This window comes from Apium graveolens, chromosome 10 (genome assembly GCF_009905375.1).
Source record: "Apium graveolens cultivar Ventura chromosome 10, ASM990537v1, whole genome shotgun sequence".
Lineage (NCBI taxonomy): Eukaryota > Viridiplantae > Streptophyta > Magnoliopsida > Apiales > Apiaceae > Apium > Apium graveolens.
In genome coordinates, this window is record NC_133656.1 from 125,613,587 (window position 1) to 125,634,265 (window position 20,679).

General features: G+C 35.2%; 1 long non-coding RNA gene across 1 annotated transcript; it reads left to right on the plus strand.

Annotated features, from left to right (window-relative positions):
* The first annotated feature begins 3,330 nt into the window (after positions 1-3,330).
* On the plus strand, positions 3,331-20,081 carry LOC141693475 (uncharacterized). The gene is made up of 5 exons (XR_012563129.1): positions 3,331-3,436; positions 3,564-3,678; positions 3,978-4,206; positions 5,155-5,215; positions 19,807-20,081. It is a non-coding gene; the product is annotated as an uncharacterized LOC141693475 (long non-coding RNA).
* Positions 20,082-20,679: the final 598 nt, after the last annotated feature.

Below are 20,679 nucleotides of genomic sequence, written 5' to 3' on the forward strand. Positions count from 1 at the left end.
AACTTGCAAACCAAGAAAGTAAGTTAGTTCTCCCATCATACTCATTTCATACTTACTTTGCATCAATTTGGCAAACTTTTTGCAAAAAATTTCATCTGTAGAGCCACAAATAATGTCATCTACATAAATTTGAACAAGTATACTAGAGTCATTAACATTTCTAAAGAAAAGAGTTTTGTCTACAGTACCTCTAGTGAAGTGATTCTCTAAATTTTTTTTTGACAAAGTGTCATACCAGGCTCTAGGTGCTTGCTTCAGTCCATAAAGTGCTTTCAAAAAATAGTAAACATATTCTGGAAAATTTGGATCTTCAAAACCAGGAGGCTGACTGACATAGACTTCCTCCTCCAAATCTCCATTCAGAAAGGCACTTTTGACATCCATTTGATAGACTTTGGAATTGGCATGGGCTGCATAGGCTAAGAAAATTCTAATGGCTTCAAGTCTTGCAACAGGAGCAAATGTTTCATCAAAATCTATTCCTTCTTGTTGACAATAGCCCTTAACAACCAATCTAGCTTTGTTCCTGACTACTATGCCATTTTCATCCATCTTGTTTCTGAATACCAGTTTAATGTCTATTGGATTCTTTCCTTTAGGCTTGGGCACCAACTTCCATACCTTATTCCTGCATAGCTAAAATCCAATCAGGATCCAACAAAGCTTCTTCTACCTTCTTTGGTTCTTCCTTAGAAAGAAAGCTACATTATAGACATTCTTCTTGAGTTGCTCTCCTTGTTTGAACTCTAGAAGATACATCACCAATGATGAGCTCAAAGGAATGATTATTTGTCCATTTTCTTTGTTGAGGTAGATTAGCTCTAGATGAAGAGGCCTAATTGTTGTCTTGATGTGTGATTCAGTTTTGATTGTTAGAAACTCCCCCTGAGTTAATGGATCTTTGATTTGAGAAAGGGGAACTTTCTGTAAATGATCTATTCTGACTTCCAGCTTCTTTTGATGACCCGACGGATGGTGAATTTAGAGTACCGACGGATGAAGCTGGTTGTCTCCCAACGAATAAAGCAGATTGTCTCCCGACGGATGAAGGATTATGCAACTCGACAGATGTTAAATTTTGTGCTTCATTGGTAGTGGATTTTTCTGCATTATCCTTTGATACTGTTTCTTGATCACTTTCATCATCACTGTCATCACTAACCATCTCCACATTGTCAAATTTGAGGCTCTCATGGTAATCTCCATCTTGCAGTCCTTCAATCTTTTTATCATTAAACACAACATGTATTGATTCCACAACAATGTTGGTTCTTAGATTGTAGACTCTATATGCTTTACCAACAGCATATCCACACTACTAGAAAAAGTAGAATAGACATCGCCTCTTAGACATCGGTTGCTCCTGGAGCCGATGTAAAAGGTTTTTTATATATCATTTTTAATCAACCGATGTCTTTTGTTAAAATAGACATCGATTTTTTTAGCCCAACTGATGTTGTAACTCTGTTTTAAAAAAAATGATTCAGCGCGCCTCCCCCATTTTCCCCCTTAGCCAAATATTTCATTCCCTCTTAAAAATCCCCCCGGTTTTTCCTTGAAATTTTTTAAGTATCCAAATGTCCCCCTCCCTTATCTAAAAATATAAATCAAAAATAAAAAACACTCATTTCTATCTTCTCAAACCAGCTCTCTCTCTCTCTCTTCTCTCTCTACTCTCTTGACCAAGAACTCGATTCAATTCATCGACTGGAAAACTCGACTATCTATGTTCTTTGTGCTCGACTCTCTCCTCTCCCTAGATCTAATACCTCCCTCCCCAAACCAGTTCTCCCCAACTCCGCTCCCTTTTCTTCGGAGATTGAAAAAGTCTTAAAGAGGTAAGAATCGGAGTTTATCTATAGCTAAAATCGGAGTTTAAAACTTAAGGAGGCCAAAGCTTGAATTGGTAACCTTTAAAATCTAATTTTTAAATTAGGGGGTTGAATCTGAAACCCTAATTTTTTAATCAGTTAATTTTAATCAGTTTAAAGAGTTGATTTGGAACCCTAATTTTTTTAATTAGTTGAGTACTTGTTTGATTTGAGCAGGTTAATTTTAATTAGTTTTTTAATAAGTTGAGTAATTGTTTGAATTGTTTATGTGGGCGTCAATTTTAACGTATATGCTTGTGTATATCGTGTCAAATATTTTTTTTTCTTTACTTATAGTTATGTTTATTTTAATGTATATGCTTGGGCACAAATATGTTGTATCCTCGCCCATATGGTATCTTGTTGACACTGGTCTTTTTGTCACAGGTTCATATGATCATTTCGTTGAAGTTTGGGACACAAATACCACACAGGTAGGTTTCTCCATTCCCTTAAAAAATGATGAAGAAATTTTGTATACTGTATGAACCATTTTGACAAAAGTTAATTTTAACTTCTGCTGTTTTAGGTGGTTATGAATTTCAAAATGCCAGGTAAGGTATGTACAAACTGCCATGTCTACGTTGTCTACGTCACACATGCTTATTGTTGCTGGAACAGAAGATGTTCAAGTTCGGCTTTGTGATATTGCTTCAGGGCCTTTTCTCATACATTTTCTGGTCATCGAGGTACATTACCTTTAGTTTGAGGGTTTTTATCCTACCATTCTATCATATATGGTCGGCGAAATCCTTGAGGATATTGGTCGTCAGTCCCTAAGATATGTGATATATACCATGTTTCTTTGCAAGAATCATATACCTTGAACTATTTGTTTAATTTGCATAAAGTAATTATCTTTAATCCTCTAAAGAAATTCCAGAACTATTTATGATCATTTATAGTTCATTTAGGCTGATTATTTAATACCACCCCTGTTCCTATGTTAATCTCATGGGAATGTAGTAAAAAGTGAGTGCAATTTAGTCATCTTGATAACATACAAGATAGAAATAGTTCGGGAAATTTCAATCTTTTGAAACATTGCCATTGTAAACTTTATCTGGCATCGACCAAGTAGTTTCCTAGTGGGATAAATAATATGTTACTTTTACCTCGGGGTTGTAATGTCTCGGACTAACTGTGCACTTCTTTCTAGCTGTACAATATATTATTGCGAACCCTGAATTATATATGTTACATGCTTTATAATTATTATGTTGTCATCATCTGATTATTCATTTGGAATGTTACTATATATGAATCGTAGGTACTATATGCTCTTTACAGGGTAATCTAGTGTCAATGGATTCTAAATTTGTTAGCTGTAACAAACAGATACAAGAAGTATAGTTTACTTCTTTCAATTACCCTCGGCTTTCTGTCACCCAATATATAAACAGTTGATAATCTAATTGGTTATACTAACTGTGAAATATTCAACATGTGTCTCTGGATGCTTCAATAACAAAGCACCGGACATTAATGAAGATGAGCCTGAAGAATATCCTATTTTTTTGGGGTATAAAGCTATCCTGGACTCGAATTCTACTGATGAGACCTTGGTGAGTTTATGATACAACCTTACAGATACAGTGAACATGATGTGACTTAATCCATGTAGCATAGTACTTGTTTATCTATTTGCTTCAATTGAATCAAACATGCATTGCATGCGAGGTGGGAGCCTAGGCATTCAAGACACAAACGTTTTTATGGGAAACAATACGTAAAATTGGGAGGCGTTATTCGCCATTTTGCATATACAGTTGTTGCTCTTCATGGATGTATACAAACTGAAATCCAGGTAGACAAATAGTTCTATCTTTTACATTTTGGCAAAGATTAAAACTACGAACACTTGATAGTTATATACAATGGCTCATATTTGTACTATAAATATGAACCTAAATTAGTTTAAGAAAATTGCTTAAGAACAAGTTGTTAGAAGAAATTTTCTTCGAAACTTTCCAGATATGACAAATCCGTATATAGTTTGGAAAAATGATTATAAAAGGATATAGATCAGACTATCCATTTAATTTTCACTATAGAAATGTTATTTCCGCTTCATAACTCAAGTAATTCTTTTAGTCTTAACTGTAGACTCCACGACATGTCCGGGCCCTCTTTAAAGATCCGTGCACTCGCCTTGCTGAAGAAATATCAACAGTGCTAAAGGAGCTAGCCAATAGCATACACAATCGTTATGCATGCTCTCCGGAGATACTCTCTGACCATGTACATGAGGCGTTAAGAAACCTTAACACTGCCTTCAAAGCTCAGCCAAGACTTTTTATAGGTCCAGCAACTCAAACAAGCGAAATTCTAGCCTGTAAGTAGCCAAGACCTGTCATTTGTAAGTAGTCTGATTAATGAATACATTTACTGTAGAGCTAGAAGGTGGCAACATTTTACAGGTTCAAGTCACTTTTTTGCTAATTACAAGGTACTGTCATTTGCCTCAACATATTGTGATACCCAAAAGCTTCATTTCATGTATATACTAAGTGATGATAGAAAAAAAGAGTAAGAGATAATATGTGTAAATGTAATATTCTTGTGGAAATAAATGAGTTAGCTCTATGTGCCCAATTGTGTGTAAGTTTGTCATGTTGATATACTGGTTACTTTCAGTGATTCAAGAGACATCTGTGACTGAAATTTGAATTATAATATTTACTGCCAAAAATGATTAGTGATTTATATAGGCCGTTATATTTTGATTGATGAAGTAAACATTCTAACAGTTAACATGGAAGGAGGATTGTGTAAAATTTCTGCAGTAGATCCTTGTCCTCCTTGCTTATACATAACAAAACATTATTTTATCTTAATCAAGTCTAGGTTCCATTCTTCCGGTAGTACCATTTTAGAGTCCCTTAAAGTAGCAAAATATTACAAGTAACATTAAGATAAAATAATTATAAATAATAAGATAATCACATAAAACCTAATTCATATGTAAACTTATATAAATCTATATAAATATTACTATAATTTAAAATAAACTAATTACCTAAAGCTGTATTATTTAAAAAACAATATAATGTGCAAGTTATTTAAGAAAAACTACTATTATCCTTGTATTTTATTATCAAGACTAGTAATGTATATTACTTACAAAAAAATACTATTTTTATTCTGCTAGTAAATTTTTCCTAAGATTTAATATTTAGGATTAAAATATTCTTTTTATAAGTTTGCTCATGATAATAATTTATAATTATTTAATATTTACTATTTTCTAACCTTTCTTCTATTTGTATATTTGTTTTATTAGAAAGAAGCTGATATTGGAAGCTAATATTGGAATTGGAATCAGTGGCATAGAGAGAATGCAAGTAAGAAAATTTCATACAATTGCTATCTTTCTTTTGAACTTAATAGACAGACTGCTGAATCATATTAATTTGCTTGCTTCTGACAACCTATAGATTAGTTTTTGTTCTTTATTTCAAATTCCTGTATAATGTTTGTAATAACCCCAATTTTTGGAAATTTTTGAAACCCTTATAAATAGTGTTTTTGCTAAATGAGAAAACTTTTCATGCCACACTATGTAGGGGTTCTGTTATGGATATTCTGAGATTTTATTAGTACTCTATATGGTATATAAGTGTATGTAAAGATCGTCAGAATCCAATTCCGAACACTTTGATTTTTCCCGAAAATCTACCAGATACAGAAAGAATTGAGTATAAGGTAACAGAATAAAAAGGATTTAAATTCAAGGATTATAAGAGAGGATCATGAAAGGAATATAATGTATTGAGAAAGGTTAAAGAAACCTAAGTAATAAGATCCCGGGTATGATCCCTCAAACGATAAATGAAAACGAAAGTTAAGTGAACCGTATAACAGATCAGCGGTCATTAGGCAATCAATTAGGAGTTAATCAAGGAGGTTAGGGATGATGATGTCATCAAACCAACAAGGTGTGGACAAGTGGAAGCATTATGACATGTGCAAGATGACATAAGCATGACAAGGGGTTTTGTTTTGTTGGTTGATTTTGGGCCATGTAAAATTTACCATGGTAAAAAGCTAAAACATTATCCAAGGCCAAAAAGGAGAAGCAACCAAGCAAATATCATAAAACACAAAAATTAGAAGTTGACTTTCCCATTTCAAGAAGAAAGCTCTCGGCTAAAACAAACCCAGCAACTTCAAACTGCCATATCTCCTTCAATACTCACTCAAATGTTGTGTTCTATAGCTCGTTGGAAAGGTATTGAGATATCCTACAACTCTTGTTCACAAGTCTCTTCCAAATAAGCATGGTAAGACCCTCATTTTTACAGTTATTTAAATCGGACTTTTAGAAACTTCAAAGCCTAACTTTGTGTTCTTGATTTCTTTGGAAAGATCAAGCTTGTAGGAGGCTCCCTAAGGCTTCCTAGCAACTTAACACCTCCCAAGGAAGGTATAAATCTTCACACCCTTTAGTAATAAGTTTGAATGTTGAAGTTTGGAGATGGGTTGGATGGATGAGTAGTAATTTGAATGATAAGCATGATTCGAGCTTAATTGTTAAGTAGTTTAGTTAAAGTTGGAGATGTTATAATATATGATTGGATTGAGATCCTTGAGCTTATTATGACTGAAATCAGTAGCATTGATGTGTATCTTGAGTTGTTGTTGATTGGTAGTTGGATTGATATGATTTGGAATGGTAAAAATTTGGGAAATCGCGTAAACATAGCCGTCGTAATGTCCGATTTACTTTAGACTGCTTTTGTTCATAACATTAGGACCCGAGAACTCCCTGCTAGGTTTTGACCATTGCCATGTTTAGATAGTTCATGTTATGAGCTTCGTTTTAATATGTGGTTCGTTTGATTCCGATGAACGGTTTAGGAGAAACGGCCGTTTTAAATAACGACGTTTCGCGAACGAACCCTTACCCCTCGCCTTACTTTGAAACATAGGTTAAAGATCTTAAATGACTAATTTAAGTATAAAACATTTATTTAAGGTGTAATAGGCAGTTGGTAAGACACTCGTGAAGGAATCGCCTTAAAACTCGTAATGGTTAAATTATTAAAAAATGGTGGAGCCGAGGGTACTCGAGTGACTTAAGAGAATCAGTAAGCGCAAAACGAGCGTTAGAGTCTGAGTTGGTTAGAGTATAGATTTACAAGTGACTTTGGTTTAATTCCAACTTACTTGTTGTTTATAGGTTACCAGACTCGTCCCGAGCCATTCGTAACCCCCAGTCGCTCAGGCAAGTTTTCTACCCGATATACTGTTGTTGTGATGTAAATATATGTATATGCATTATCTTGTGATAGTGCATGATTGTTATTAGCAAATTTTGCGATATATTGGAGTATGCTGATATGGTATATATGCATGTCTGTTTCGTAATCTGGTTATCTATCTGTTGATTTCAATGCTTATAGTTGCATAATACCTATGCTAGAAATAAGCAAGTAGTTGCGTATACCCTTAGTATAGGGGATAAAAGGTGAACATATTTCTAAACCGGGAGTCGATGTTCCCGAGTATATTATATATATATATATATTTATATATATGGATATAGTTTTTAAAACTATGGATCGAATAAGGTTTATTCGATACCTTTATTTTACTTAATTGAATATTAATTTGAGTATTCATTCGAGGGCTTATGACTCAGTTTATTTTATTATTTGAATATTATTTGAATATTCATTCGAGGGCTTATGACTCAGTTTATATTATTATTGAATATTACTTGGATATTCATTTGAGGATGTATGACTCCTTTATTTTATGAATATTATTTATAGTATTCATTCGAGGTATTATGACTCCACTTATTACTTAATAATATTCTTTATTGTATTAAAGAATAAGGTGTCGATAATCAAACTTACTTTTGATTATTCAAATAAAGATATTACTTTCGTATAAGTATATCTTTGATTATTTGCTATTCATTTCAAGTATAAGTTTTAATACTTCTACTTCAATTATTTTATAAAGATTATTCTTTATGGGAATATTATTTAAATAATAATATTCAGACATTTTCTAAATATTCTGGGGACTGATTTACTTCATTAAATCAGCTTCACTCCAAACATTCTTAAAAATGTTTTGCGAGTCTTCAAAATGATTTTTTTAAAAGTTAGAGCGGATCCCAAAACTCATTTTTTTAAGATCCTCCTTTCGAAGGGGATTTAAATACTCGCTCAAAACCTGAGGGATCCGGCTATGTGGTGTGTTTTATATTCGCAACAAGGTTGTTGTTTTGATAAATGAATTGATTACTTACCCAACACTCGGGAAGTAAAATTCTTGGAACAAGTTAATCCATTAACAGGCATCGCCTGGGAAATATCGGTGAGTTCTCCTTTCCAAATAGATACAACTTCTTGGTGGAGCCGTATCAACAAGTTTCTACTTGGGGAAAGTGGGGACAAGCTTTACGTTTCAGAGTCATGGATTTCATCTGAACTAGGAGTGGCGTAAGTGGCCGAGTAGCGCCGGCCCAGCCTTATTATATTGGCCCAAATGGCCTGGAAGTTCCGCTAAGGCGGTCCATTCCTTAGGAGTTCAGTGTTCGGTTGACAAGTAAATCCGACAGGTTCTCCTCTACATGTAGAAAATGGTGGGGTTGTACTACTACGACTGATCATCGTAAGTGGTCTTCCTGGCGCGGCAAACTCCCGTAATGAGTTCATCATCCAATTGGATAATTTCTGCAACACTACCCAGAGCACTTCGATAGAAAGGCTACGGTTGGGCGATTGTTGAGTGTTGGCAGGGTCAAGTTTTCAAAATGATGTTTACATCAAATGAAGTATCTCGTAACTTCATTTTATTTTGATAATATTTTAAAGATTTAATCTATTCAAATCTTGCCTTATAGTCTCATCTATGTGATGAACTTTTGAAGCTAATTATAACTTGAACGGTGGTAGTTCAAGTAGTATTTGGGAAAGATATAAGTATATTGGGGTATCTTGTAACTTCATCTTTTAAACTTATATCTAATTAATAATTGTCTTATGAATGACAAAGATTTTCAGAAAAACGTTGAGACAAGGTTAGATATATGAGATCACCTTGCAACGATATTTTTTTTATACAGTTATACACTGGGACTTTGTGTATATTGTGCATGGAAGAGGACTTCCAATATTTTGAAAAGTATATATGTATATATATATATACTGAATATTTTGCGACTTCATCGCATTAAGATATCAACTTGGTTCATTTCTTTTGACCAAGACTTTCATGAGTACTATGAGAAGGCTCATATATTGTTAATCATTATACATATTATTTTGGTGGGCTTGCTGCTCACCCTTGCTTTCTTCTTTCATCACACAACATCAGATAGACAAGATGAACCGGACCAAGCTCCCGATTCGCAAGAGGTTAGGAGACGTTCCGCAGTTTTCTAGAAGCACTGATGCCGCCATAGTTGAGGTAGGAACTACCAATAGGCTAGGCTTTCAACTTTTGATGTATCAGATTATGTATATTTATGAATTGTAATAATGGCAAAGAAATGTAAATTTATTCAGAAACCTGTTTAAGGTGTATTGGCATATAATTGTGGAATAAAACGACTTGTGATTATTTTTTGGATATTCATCTCTGAGACTATAACTTGTGGTGTGTGTGTTTATTGTGGGGTCACAGTACAGAGTAGTTGATTATTTATTAAGATTGGGTGTTGTTAAGGGAAATGGAACTCGTGACAACCCGGATCCCCGACCCCGGATTTGGGGGTGTTACAGAAATGGTATCAGAGCCAAGCGTTATAAACCTCAGAGATGATGGGACGTTAAGATAATAAGTTCACTAAGATAATAAGAACTCTTGCCAAGTTCATAGTCGGGCTACCTAACGTAGTACTGACAGTTAAAACCCTTATGTGAACCCTTATAAATATCGTGATAGGAGCGTAGTTCGTTATCGTATATGGTAGCGGAACTCCGAACCCTGAGGTTGAGGAGCAACAGCGTGATGATGTTTTATTACTAATTGGAGATCGGATTGTGGATCCGATAGAGTGTCCTAATGCAGGACCGGATGATGTTGATATTGAGGATGTAGCGGTTGAGGATGTTGTCCTAGAAGGGATAGTTGTTGATGAGGATTCCATGGAGGATCCTGACAAGATTTGGATAAAGGACCACTGATGAATTGATGACCATGGTTAGGTCGACTACCAGAGGTAGGATTGGCCGGTCACTACCAGAGGTTCGTTCAAGTTTGTAAAGATAGTAGCCCCTTTAACGCGGCTTACTCGTAAGACTGAGAAGTTCGAATGGACAGAGAAATGCGAGAACAACTTTTAAGAACCGAAGCAAAGGTTGGTGACGTTCCCTATGTTGGCGTTGCCGGATGGAAAATGAGATTTTGTGATTTGTAAGTGACGCTTCGCATAAGGAATTAGGGTGCTTCTTATATAGCACAACAAGATAATCGCGTCTGCGTCAAGACAATTAAGGGAATTTAAAATTCGATATCCCCACCCATGAGCTTGGGCTCGTGGCAATAGTTTTGCCCTAAAGATTGGAGGCACTACTTGTATGGAGAGAAGTGCGAGATTTACCTAAGCCATAAGTACTCTAGTACATTTTCCCGTAGAGAGAGCTCAACATACACCCGAGGAGGCGGTTAGAGCTAATCAAGAATTATGATTGGGAGATTCTTTATCATTCGGGGAAAGCCAATATGGTGGCTGATGCCCTTAGTAAAAAGGAGAGACTCAAGATGATAATGTCTTTTGGAGAGTTTATAAGAGATTTTGAGAAAATGGAAATAGTAGTGAAGGTAACCGGAGCCGGTACCGAAAAGCTGTTTGAGATAGCAATACAGCCCGAAGTATTGGAAAAGAACATATTGTGCCAGTAAAAGTGATGAATGAAGGCAGAGAGCCAACAAATAGGTATGAGATTAATACCGAGAGTGATGATAAGGGAATAATGAGGTATTCCTACAGAATTTGGGTTCCAAAGGTTTAAGAGCTTAAAGATGAAATCTTAGATGAAAGCTAGTTTGAGGAATAAGAGTTAGAGCAAACCCTGAACGTGATAGTCAGGGAGGTTGCCACCAAGACAAAAGGAACCCATAACATGATGAAGTGGAAAATGAGGATTTAAATTATGTAAGATGACCCCAATTATGGGGAGTAGGAAGAAATATTTAGACTGAGGAAACAAAAGTCGAGTAAGGACAGGAGACCCGAGATGGTACCCCTATACGGCAATTCATGGACCTGTCTAAAGAGAACTTAGACTATTATCCCCAACCACCACCCTGAGGAGACAGTGCGGTGGGAAATTCTTTCATGACCTTTAAGTCGCTAAGCTCTCAGAGTTCCAAGGAACAAGCTGACCCAGTCGAGGCAAGAGCCTGGCTAAAGGAAATAGATGAATCATTTGAGATTCTAAATGATTGACGAACCACAAAAGACTGTTTTGTCACTTACCCTCCTAAGAGAGAGACCACCCGCTGGTGAAAGGCCAAGGAAGGCACGGAGCAAGAGATTATAATAAACTGATTTAAGTTCAGTCAATTGTTTTCAGGAAAGTACTTCCCAAGGTTATGGAGATAGTGTAAAAGCTTAAGAGCCAGAACAAAGGCAGACGAGTATAATGAATTATGAATCTAAGTTGTAAAAGTTATCAAGATTCGTTCTGAAGACACGAATCCAGAATGACGGGATGTTTGAAATCAATGCTTATGTTGTGTTGGTTCATGAAATAACGATAAGAGAAAGGAATATAAAGGCAAGAGAGTTTGAGGAATGATAAGGGAGTTGGGTATGAGGAAACCCTAAAGACTCGTAGAAATAGAAATAGAAAAGTAGGTAATCGTCCGGATGAGAGTGATTTACCATGAGTTAAATTGATGGTTGAAGGTATAAGAGATAAATATATTTTATCCCCTGTAAGTTGGGAAGATTCGAGGAAACCTTGAGATAATTCGAAGGATAAATAATGAGACGCGGATAGACTGATGAGACAAGAAAGTAAGAAATTAAGAAAATTGTGTGAAGGAAGTGACCTTCAAGAAGGTAAAGTGTAAGACCGGTGGCATGATACCCAGAAAGGGAGACACCAGATATGAAAGATATCCCAACATTGAGATGACTGTTGAGATAAACAACAAAAGTAAATAAGGAATTATTAAGAAGAAGTTCACGTTGAACATGACCAATATCTTCCAGAACATCCATGTTATCATTACCAAATCAAGAAAGAAAAGTGGATGACCATTGTTATCTTTTGGAGGCCATATGGATTGACCTCAATTTGAATAAGGATGCTATTATGAAGTTAGGTATAGACTATCGAGGTGGGAATGATTGAATAAGACACCCTTATCAGGGATATATGACTTGATTTATCCATGGAAGGATGTAGGTACCTTTTAAAGGTGGAATTAAGGATAGAACATCGGTAACTTAAAATGAATCCTAGGGGAATGCATAAAGGTTGGAATTTCACCCTTAATAGGGACAGTATGAGTTTTGACAGTATGATTTGGAAAGGGTTAATGTAGCAACAACCTTTAAGAATCAGTGGAGAAATTTTTCAGAAGTATATAGACAATGGTTCTAGTAATAGTAAATGGTATTTTAATATGCCCTGTATCTAGGGAATACAGGAGGAACGATTGAAGGATAACCTTAGAGGTTTTACAAGGAGAAAGGTAATATTCAAAATTTTCAAGAATAGAAATGTTGATAAAGGAAATATGACGTAATTATAATGTTGCCAAGTGGGGCACGTGTTAAACCACGAGAAAGTATGGATCGAACCAGTAATGGTCGAAATTATTCAGGGCAATTAGGACTTAAGATAAAAGATGTTCTAATTATGATTGAGAGTCAGTCATGACAGTGATTAACCTCTAAAGACTGAGGCAATAACTTATGGAAAAATGGTGATTTTTTTTTTACTCATCAGATTTTAAGGAAAGCATTTTCACATAAGCTGTGATTGAAATAAGGTAGAAAATTTATTTGGAGATGGTTAAAGTGACATTGACTGTAAGGAAATTTTACTATCAGGAAAGGCCAAAGAGGTGGCCGACACTTTAAAGGTAAGAGGATAATTATAGGCGCTTGTGCCAAAAGAATACAGTGATGATGGTTAAAACTGTGAAGGTTGTATTATGGTTTGGAAGATTGACATTCCTTCTGATGACTGTGCAATACCCAGCCGTAATAGTAGTTGGTAAAGGTTTAATTCGTGTAATCGCCATGAGCGGGCTATCTATCTTAGAAGGTACTATCTTGAGAATGAGCCTGGACCATGTTTCAAAAGGACTAAACGAACCTTTGAGATCAGGAGTGTTCTTCATGAATCAGAAATGGTGATTATGTTACCTCCTTAGAAGGATTTGATACGACATGTATGGACTCCGTATGGTTAGCTATTAAGATTTCATGGAAAGTGAATGATGACAGTGGGTCAGTGGTGGACCATAGTAAGGCAGCAATGATTCTGCGAGTAACGAGCTGATTACAACTGTGAGAGTTGTATTGGAATGGATGTTGAGATTGAGTACCACTAAACGGGTCGTGGTAGTGTATAAGTTATCATTGATAGACTAATTAAGTAGAGTATCTACCTATTGAATATTTATTCCCTCTTATGAAAAGAGAGTCGTATTACTATATGAGGAAGGTTGTGGTGCAAGCATAGAACTCTAGTAACGGTGATGTCTAAAATGAGATCCCAGGTTCGATTTTCGAAATCGAGGGAGTTTCAAAGGTGATTGTGTATAAGCTCGAGGAAGAGCATGGGTCCATAGAATGATGGACGGAATAGAAATATTTAGGCATGGGAAATACGATGCTATAATACTTGATGCTGATATAAATACGTATATGTTTTGTTCTCCTATGACAAACCTCTATAGTTCAGAGGTAGGTTCCAAGCCAGATATTTTGTGGCAGTATATTTTTTTTATATATACAATTCTCTTCAGTTCGTTCTTTTCTCTTCTTTTCATTTCATGTAAGTTGAGAAGAACAACCCTTCCAGAAGGGGAGGTATTGCTGAATGACTGTCTATCTGTGTGATAGAAGCCTAGTAGGATACCAACTATTGTTTAATTGCTTGTCAAGTACTAAAGGCTGGCCACCTTCTGTACTAACTATGCGAGATAACAAGTGTTCATGATCATAGTGATCTCTCAATAAATTCTTTTACTTCTATATGAAGGATTAAGCTTTCGAAAATAGAAACAGCTGAAAAAGGAGTAGTAAAGTTATGGTGGTATTCAGAATGGGAACACATTCGTAATACTAAGGTTGACGTGGTTATTAAAAGGTTATAGAACGCTAACGAGCAAAAGTATAACCAGTATAATATTAGGAACGGAAGGTAGTAGCGATTACGAACTCGAAAAGAATGGGTATTGAGAAGCAAAAGCTCTAATGCTAAACGCTATAATGAGAGTCTGTGCAATAGACTTGAAAAAATTTGGAATGATCACTTAACGCGGATTTACTTATATCACGACAATAGATCATATGTCATTATCGAGGTGTCACCTTATGAGATCCTTGAGGGAAGATAATGTCGATCTCCCTTATGTTAGGATGAAGTTGTAGAGCGCAAGATGCTCGGACCCGCAGTAGTCCAAAGGACCAGGGATATAATAGATCTAATCAGAGGACGGCTGGTAGTAACCCAAGATGGACATAAGAGGTATGCTGATTTGACTCAAAAAGGACAAAGAGTATGAAATAGGGGGCCTAGTAATGTTAAAGGTATCCCCTTGGAAACCATTGGAAAGGATTGATGAGATTTGGAAAGAAAGGAAAGCTAAGTCCACAATTTGTCGGACCCTTGGATATATTAAGAAGTATTGGGAAATTAGCATATGAGCTAGCCTTACCCCAGAACATGTAGCAAGTCATAACGTGTTCCACGTATCAATGTTAAGAAAATTTAATTCGGATGCCAGATAAATAAGGGCATATGAGCGCATAGACATGCAACCCGACGTAACCTATATGGAGCAACCAGGAAGGGTTATAGATTGAAAAAAAGAACAATTACTTAGGAAAAGGGTTATCAAACTAGTCAGAGTTTGATGGTAGAACCACAATGTGGGAAAATTTACTCGAGAGTTAGAAAGTGCAATGCTAAGAGAGTATCCCTATTTATTTTCTATTTGATTCCGGGACGGAATCCTTTTAAGGAGGGGAGACTGTAATAACCCCAATTTTTGGAAATTTTTGAAACCCTTATGAATAGTGTTTTTGCTGAATGAGAAAACTTTTCATGCCACACTATGTAGGGGTTCTGTTATGGATATTCTGAGATTTTATTAGTACTCTATTTGGTATATAAGTGTATGTAAAGATCGTCAGAATCCAATTCCGAACACTTTGATTTTTCCCGAAAATCTACCAGATACAGAAAGAATTGAGTATAAGGTAACAGAATAAAAAGGATTTAAATTCAAGGATTATAAGAGAGGATCATGAAAGGAATATAATGTATTGAGAAAGGTTAAAGAAACCTAAGTAATAAGATCCCGGGTATGATCCCTCAAACGATAAATGAAAACGAAAGTTAAGTGAACCGTATAACAGATCAGCGGTCATTAGGCAATCAATTAGGAGTTAATCAAGGAGGTTAGGGATGATGATGTCATCAAACCAACAAGGTGTGGACAAGTGGAAGCATTACGACATGTGCAAGATGACATAAGCATGACAAGGGGTTTTGTTTTGTTGGTTGATTTTGGGCCATGTAAAATTTACCATGGTAAAAAGCTAAAACATTATCCAAGGCCAAAAAGGAGAAGCAACCAAGCAAATATCATAAAACACAAAAATTAGAAGTTGACTTTCCCATTTCAAGAAGAAAGCTCTCGGCTAAAACAAACCCAGCAACTTCAAACTGCCATATCTCCTTCAATACTCACTCAAATGTTGTGTTCTATAGCTCGTTGGAAAGGTATTGAGATATCCTACAACTCTTGTTCACAAGTCTCTTCCAAATAAGCATGGTAAGACCCTCATGTTTACAGTTATTTAAATCGGACTTTTAGAAACTTCAAAGCCTAACTTTGTGTTCTTGATTTCTTTGGAAAGATCAAGCTTGTAGGAGGCTCCCTAAGGCTTCCTAGCAACTTAACACCTCCCAAGGAAGGTATAAATCTTCACACCCTTTAGTAATAAGTTTGAATGTTGAAGTTTGGAGATGGGTTGGATGGATGAGTAGTAATTTGAATGATAAGCATGATTCGAGCTTAATTGTTAAGTAGTTTAGTTAAAGTTGGAGATGTTATAATATATGATTGGATTGAGATCCTTGAGCTTATTATGACTGAAATCAGTAGCATTGATGTGTATCTTGAGTTGTTGTTGATTGGTAGTTGGATTGATATGATTTGGAATGGTAAAAATTTGGGAAATCGCGTAAACATAGCCGTCGTAATGTCCGATTTACTTTAGACTGCTTTTGTTCATAACATTAGGACCCGAGAACTCCCTGCTAGGTTTTGACCATTGCCATGTTTAGATAGTTCATGTTATGAGCTTCGTTTTAATATGTGGTTCGTTTGATTCCGATGAACGGTTTAGGAGAAACGGCCGTTTTAAATAACGACGTTTCGCGAACGAACCCTTACCCCTCGCCTTACTTTGAAACATAGGTTAAAGATCTTAAATGACTAATTTAAGTATAAAACATTTATTTAAGGTGTAATAGGCAGTTGGTAAGACACTCGCGAAGGAATCGCCTTAAAACTCGTAATGGTTAAATTATTAAAAAATGGCGGAGCCGAGGGTACTCGAGTGACTTAAGAGAATCAGTAAGCGCAAAACGAGCGTTAGAGTCTGAGTTGGTTAGAGTATAGATTTACAAGTGACTTTGGTTTAATTCCAACTTACTTGTTGTTTATAGGTTACCAGACTCGTCCCGAGCCATTCGTAACCCCCAGTCGCTCAGGCAAGTTTTCTACCCGATATACTGTTGTTGTGATGTAAATATATGTATATGCATTATCTTGTGATAGTGCATGATTGTTATTAGCAAATTTTGCGATATATTGGAGTATGCTGATATGGTATATATGCATGTCTGTTTCGTAATCTGGTTATCTATCTGTTGATTTCAATGCTTATAGTTGCATAATACCTATGCTAGAAATAAGCAAGTAGTTGCGTATACCCTTAGTATAGGGGATAAAAGGTGAACATATTTCTAAACCGGGAGTCGATGTTCCCGAGTATATTATATATATATATATTTATATATATGGATATAGTTTTTAAAACTATGGATCGAATAAGGTTTATTCGATACCTTTATTTTACTTAATTGAATATTAATTTGAGTATTCATTCGAGGGCTTATGACTCAGTTTATTTTATTATTTGAATATTATTTGAATATTCATTCGAGGGCTTATGACTCAGTTTATATTATTATTGAATATTACTTGGATATTCATTTGAGGATGTATGACTCCTTTATTTTATGAATATTATTTATAGTATTCATTCGAGGTATTATGACTCCGCTTATTACTTAATAATATTCTTTATTGTATTAAAGAATAAGGTGTCGATAATCAAACTTACTTTTGATTATTCAAATAAAGATATTACTTTCGTATAAGTATATCTTTGATTATTTGCTATTCATTTCAAGTATAAGTTTTAATACTTCTACTTCAATTATTTTATAAAGATTATTCTTTATGGGAATATTATTTAAATAATAATATTCAGACATTTTCTAAATATTCTGGGGACTGATTTACTTCATTAAATCAGCTTCACTCCAAACATTCTTAAAAATGTTTTGCGAGTCTTCAAAACGATTTTTTTAAAAGTTAGAGCGGATCCCAAAACTCATTTTTTTAAGATCCTCCTTTCGAAGGGGATTTAAATACTCGCTCAAAACCTGAGGGATCCGGCTATGTGGTGTGTTTTATATTCGCAACAAGGTTGTTGTTTTGATAAATGAATTGATTACTTACCCACCACTCGGGAAGTAAAATTCTTGGAACAAGTTAATCCATTAACAGGCATCGCCTGGGAAATATCGGTGAGTTCTCCTTTCCAAATAGATACAACTTCTTGGTGGAGCCGTATCAACAAGTTTCTACTTGGGGAAAGTGGGGACAAGCTTTACGTTTCAGAGTCATGGATTTCATCTGAACTAGGAGTGGCGTAAGTGGCCGAGTAGCGCCGGCCCAGCCTTATTATATTGGCCCAAATGGCCTGGAAGTTCCGCTAAGGCGGTCCATTCCTTAGGAGTTCAGTGTTCGGTTGACAAGTAAATCCGACAGGTTCTCCTCTACATGTAGAAAATGGTGGGGTTGTACTACTACGACTGATCATCGTAAGTGGTCTTCCTGGCGCGGCAAACTCCCGTAATGAGTTCATCATCCAATTGGATAATTTCTGCAACACTACCCAGAGCACTTCGATAGAAAGGCTACGGTTGGGCGATTGTTGAGTGTTGGCAGGGTCAAGTTTTCAAAATGATGTTTACATCAAATGAAGTATCTCGTAACTTCATTTTATTTTGATAATATTTTAAAGATTTAATCTATTCAAATCTTGCCTTATAGTCTCATCTATGTGATGAACTTTTGAAGCTAATTATAACTTGAACGGTGGTAGTTCAAGTAGTATTTGGGAAAGATATAAGTATATTGGGGTATCTTGTAACTTCATCTTTTAAACTTATATCTAATTAATAATTGTCTTATGAATGACAAAGATTTTCAGAAAAACGTTGAGACAAGGTTAGATATATGAGATCACCTTGCAACGATATTTTTTTTATACAGTTATACACTGGGACTTTGTGTATATTGTGCATGGAAGAGGACTTCCAATATTTTGAAAAGTATATGTATATATATATACTGAATATTTTGCGACTTCATCGCATTAAGATATCAACTTGGTTCATTTCTTTTGACCAAGACTTTCATGAGTACTATGAGAAGGCTCATATATTGTTAATCATTATACATATTATTTTGGTGGGCTTGCTGCTCACCCTTGCTTTCTTCTTTCATCACACAACATCAGATAGACAAGATGAACCGGACCAAGCTCCCGATTCGCAAGAGGTTAGGAGACGTTCCGCAGTTTTCTAGAAGCACTGATGCCGCCATAGTTGAGGTAGGAACTACCAATAGGCTAGGCTTTCAACTTTTGATGTATCAGATTATGTATATTTATGAATTGTAATAATGGCAAAGAAATGTAAATTTATTCAGAAACCTGTTTAAGGTGTATTGGCATATAATTGTGGAATAAAACGACTTGTGATTATTTTTTGGATATTCATCTCTGAGACTATAACTTGTGGTGTGTGTGTTTATTGTGGGGTCACAGTACAGAGTAGTTGATTATTTATTAAGATTGGGTGTTGTTAAGGGAAATGGAACTCGTGACAACCCGGATCCCCGACCCCGGATTTGGGGGTGTTACAATGTTAATCACTTAGTGTGTATGTTAATAAAATTCAATGTCCTGTTTATGTTCATTCCTACATTGCATTCTCAGGGACTCCACTTGCAGGCTGTTACGGCAAGTGACTTTTCATTGCCTTAATTTAGTGTCTTGGAGCCGCTACTAATAGTTCATGGACATTGGTTGGATATACTTATATGTCTTATATGTCATCTATGTTAAACATTCTTTTTACCATCACAACCATGGATCTTCAGTCAATAATACGTAGCTCTTGATGTTTAGTTGATTGGTAGGACATTGGTTGATCACTCATGTTTAGTTGATTGGTAGGACATTGGCCGATCACACATTTATATTCCTTGGTACCCGAGAAGTGAGAAACTAATCTATAACTTTGACAAATGAGCATGCTATTTGGAGTATTATCAATGTCTAATACTCTCTTATTATTTATTTATCATTACTATTATTATTCCTCTGTAAATGCAAACACACTTGATATTTGTACAGGTGAACCAAAAGGCTAAGCGGCAAGATCCTTCCCAGCGCAGAATTAGGGGACCATAATTTTTCAGGTTTAGAAATAGAAGCACTCCTTGAAACAGTAGAAGCACTGATTGATATTAGGGGACCTTTATTTGGTTTAGAAGTAGAAGTACTGATTGAAACAACTTAAAAGCTTGGTACCAGAAGGTTTGTATATTGTTGGATATTGTAGCTAGTGCATAATTAGAATAGATTGATGAATGTGTAGTATTTGATGTTTGGATTAGATGACAATGTTGTACCTGATGTTTGAATATTGGTTGTTAGATATATAGACAATTGGTATTATGCAATAATTGGTTTTTTGGGAATTCATTAGTTTGAAAAAATTTTGGCATCTATATTTTTTAAATGTGCATTAATAAAACAGGTAATCATACATCATTAGAGTAGAAAATGATGTTAATTTAACATTTATAACATATGTATTAAATAAAACACTGATGTCTATCAAATCTTAATACATCAGTTTTAGTGTTACATTTATATTAGTTTATCGGTTAAAATCGATGTTAAATACCAGTCTTAAAAATACAAAATCGATGTTATAGAGGATTTTACACAACGGTTGTAACTAGGAAACATTGTTAATTATTTTTTTAGACATTGATTCATGCACTATAGAAATCAGTTCCTAGTCACAAACCGATGTTAAAGATATTATTAAAATCGGTTTAGTTCAAAAACTGATGTTAAATATACTAGTAACATCAGATTACTAGGAAAATTCAAAATTATTTCTTAAGGGGCATATGTTTAAATTGATAAAAATATCATATTATAATAATATATAAGTGATATATGTGCATTAGAAACTTAACATCAAGAAATAGATAT